Below are 4,415 nucleotides of genomic sequence, written 5' to 3'. Positions count from 1 at the left end.
AGATGCTATGAATCTTAATATAGAGTTAATCATGAACTCATTATTCCATCCAAGAAGCATATATCACCCTAAGCCAATTAACTGACAAGATAAAAATTAATTCAATTTCAACAAAATTTTGAGTATAACAAGCATCTTAGGGATTCCTACAAGAATTAACACGATGTTCACAAGAGCATTACAAGTTCTTGTAATGCTCTGTCACATATTGTAATCATATTAAATTTTGAATGGCCATTGGTGATTGATGGAATAAACACTGGACATATCCCATACTTCTCGCTCCCACCGGCCGGCTGATGGAAATGGACTGACTACTGGAGATATTCGTGTTATTTTGTCTACACTAGTTTGTACAAGCATAAAATTTCTTTAAGGTCTTTTAATTCTAGACATGAATTTTATTCTGAAGCTTTTCTATGACAACCCACTCAATGCATATATTGTTCTTCCACATTATGCTGATTTGACTTTCACTAGTTGATTTGGGTCTAGACATGACGTTATTCACTACCTTTTTTATATATTATTTTTTTGTAGTGAGGTTCTAGCCTGAATGAATGTATTAATCATCGAAGTTGTGAACCTTGGTCGAGTTCCTTACAAATATATTTTCAAATTGGACCTCAAATAGTTTTCTCAGTCACCCCCTGTACACAGGTACTGAAATTGTAGTTAATTACAAAATTAATACTAAATTAACACAAGTTTAATTAAGAAGTATTATGTACCTCAATAGGCTAGATTATTATTGACCGGGAAGCTTTATCTTAGAGCAGTTGGTTTCCTAAATCTTTAGCACAATGAAACTCTTATGGAATGTGGAATTAGGTATGCTAGCTAAGGAACATTCTTTAAAAGGTAGAGGAAACTCAAGACTCACATGTTTCCAATCAATATAAATGTTTAAATCGCTTCTCTAATTTTTTCTATTTATGATCTTCTTAAAACTTAACTTTCTAAATGCATTGATGGGGAAATAATGATCTTCTAGGAACTAAAGGCTAATCATGTTTAATAATTTCAATTCTTTGTTTTTATCTAATAATTTAAAAAAGATTGTACAAGTGTTTTCAAAGAGCAACACTTGTCACTAACATCATAAGAAGGAATATCCAAGAAGAATTACCACTGATCCCCCACCACCAAATTCAAGAGAAAACAAAAATCCACTACTAAAGAGATAGTAACAATGATCATCCCTAGTCTCTCCCTTATCACAAAATGATTACCATCAAAAATTGCATTTCCAATTGTGTCATGTGCGTTGAAGCGATAGTAACATTTTCACTCTGTTACCTAATGTCTCCCATTTCTAAAACTCCTGGGGAAGGGCAAGGCCATCTTCTCAGTACTTCAAAATACAACGAGTTCCATTTTTTCCCATATTAATAATCATTGACTTAAAGTATAGTCAAAGTATTGACGGCCCATAGGAACTCAACCTTTCAACATCCCATTTGTAAATGACCTCATAAAGAAAGTTCAATAAACCTGCATGAAATAGTGAAACAAAAGTTGCATACTTGTGAAGATGATCAGACTACAAGTGATCAAGATGTCTCAAATCTATATTCAGTTCTTTTACTATGCATATAAATGGTTTGTTATATAAAAAAATTATATCCACCAGATAAATAATCATTTTCTTACTATGCTATCCTTATCCTTGGCTGATCTCTGGTCTCTACAACACAGTCCTGTAGGAACTGGAATCTCATCCATATCTTGCACGAGCTACGAGATATGCCCCATCAAAGATTCTAGCCCTATGGGATTTAGTGACCCTTAGGCACATTCTGGTTCAGCATGCTTGAGAACGTTCGAACACTGAAGGGGACAAGATGAGGTTGGGGATAGAGTTTACCCAACCACTTGGAGCTAATGGAGCAAACAGTTTGATCCCATGATGAAAGATGAGAGAAATTTGGCAGTTGGCAACTTTGTACTGGCCAACATTGCAAGTTTCAACATTACCCGAGATGGCATTGTAGAATGAAAATGGAATGTGATCTCCAAAAAGTGAGAGAGGTTATTGTAGGTCTCTACAACATGGTCCTGTAGGAACTAGAATCTCATCCATATCTCGCACAAGCTCCGAGATATGCCCCGTCAAAGATTGCAGCCTTGTGGCATTTAGTGACCCTTAGGGACATTTCGGTTCAGTGTGCCTGAGAACATTCGAGCACTGAAGGGGACAAGATGAGGTTAGTCATAGGGTTTACCTGACCACCCAAAGATAATGGAGCAGATAGTTTGATCCCACGACAAAAGATGAGAGAGATTTGGCAGTTGGAAACTTTGTACTGGCCAACACTGCAAGTTTCAACATCACCCGAGATGGCGTTGTAGAGTAAAAATAGAATGTGATCTCCAAATAGCAAGAGAGATTATTGTAGATCTCTACAACATGGTCCTCTAGGAACTAGAATCTCATCCATATCTCGTACGAGCTCCGAGATATGCCCCGTCAAATATTGTGGCCCTGTGGGATTTAGTGACCCTTAGGGACATTCCAATTTAGCATGCCTGAGAACGTTTGAGAACTGAAGGGGACAAGACGAGGTTGGGGATAGGGTTTACCTAGCTACTTGGAGCTAATGGAGCAGATAGTTTGATCCCACGACGAAAGATGAGAGAGATTTGGCAGTTGGCAACTTTGTACTGGCCAACATTGCAAGTTTCAACATCACTCGAGATGGCGTTGTAGAATGAAAATGGAATGCAATCTCCAAAAAGTGAGAGAGGTTATTGTAGGTCTCTGCAACATGGTCCTGTAGGAACTAGAATCTCATCCATATCTTGCACGAGCTCTAAGATATGCCCCATCAAAGATTGCAGCCCTGTGGCATTTAGTGACACTTAGGGACATTCCGGTTTAGTGTGCCTGAGAACGTTCGAGCACTGGAGGGCACAAGACAAGGTTGGGGATAGGGTTTACTTGACCACCCAAAGCTAATGGAGTAGATATTTTGATCCCACAATGAAAGATGAGAGAGATTTGGCAGTTGGCAACTTTGTACTGGCCAACACTGCAAGTTTCAACATCACCCGAGATGGCATTGTAGAGTGAAAATAGAATGTGATCTCAGAAAAGTGAGAGAGATTATTGTAGATCTCTACAACATGGTCTTGTAAGAACTAAAATCTCATCCATATCTCACACGAGCTTGAAGATATGCCCCGTCAAATATTGCAGCCCTGTGGGATTTAGAGACCCTTAGGGACATTCCGATTAAGCATGCCTAAGAACGTTCGACAACTGAAGGGGAAAAGACAAGGTTGGGGATAGGGTTTACCTAGCCACTTGGAGCTAATGGAGTAGATAGTTTGATCCCACAATGAAAGATGAGAGAGATTTGGCAGTTGGCAACTTTGAACTGGCGAACACTGCAAGTTTCAACATTACCCGAGATGGCATTGTAGAATGAAAATGGAATGTGATCTCCAAAAATTGAGAGAATTTATTGTAGGTCTCTGCAACACGGTCCTATCAAAACTAGAATCTCATCCATATCTCGCACGAGCTCCAAGATATGCCCTGCCAAAGATTGCAGCCCTATGGCATTTAGTGATGCTTAGGGACATTCCAGTTCAGCATGCCTGAGAACGTTTGAGCACTGAAGGGGACAAGATGAGGTTGGGGATAGAGTTTACCCAGCCACCCGGAGCTAATGGAGCAGACAATTTGATCCCACGACAAAAGATGAGAGAGATTTGGCAATTGGCAACTTTGTACTGGCCAACACAGCAAGTTTCAACATCACCCAAGATGGCGTTGTAGAATGAAAATAGAATGTGATCTTTAAAAAGTGAGAGAGGTTCTTGTAGGTCTCTACAAAATGGTCCTATAGGAATTGGAATCTCATCCATATCTCACACGATCTCTGAGATATGCCCCACCAAAGATTGCAGCTCTATGGCATTTAGTGACCCTTAGGGACATTCCGGTTTAGCATGCCTGAGAATGTTCAAGCACTGAAGGGGAAAAGATGAGGTTGGGGATAGGGTTTACCTAGCCACTTGGAGCTAATGGAGTAGACAGTTTGATCCGATGATGAAAGATGAGAGAGATTTGGCAGTTGGGAACTTTATACTGGCCAACACTGCAAGTTTCATCATCACCTGAGATGGGAACTAGAATCTCATCCATATCTCACACGAGCTCCGAGATATGCCCCTCCAAAGATTGTAGCCCTGTGGCGTTTAGTGACCCTTAGGGACATTTTGGTTCAGCGTGCCTGAGAACATTCAAGCACTGAAGGGGACAAAACAAGGTTGGGGATAGGGTTTACCAAGCCACCTAGAGCTAATGGGGTAGACAGTTTGATCCCATGACGAAAGATGAGAGAGATTTGGCAGTTGGTAACTTTGTACTGGCCAACACTACAAGTTTGAACATCACTCAAGATGGC

This window comes from Cupressus sempervirens, chromosome 7 (assembly GCF_028749045.1).
Source record: "Cupressus sempervirens isolate cs-2001-9-10 chromosome 7, ASM2874904v1, whole genome shotgun sequence".
Lineage (NCBI taxonomy): Eukaryota > Viridiplantae > Streptophyta > Pinopsida > Cupressales > Cupressaceae > Cupressus > Cupressus sempervirens.
Note: the sequence above shows the minus strand (reverse complement) of the source record.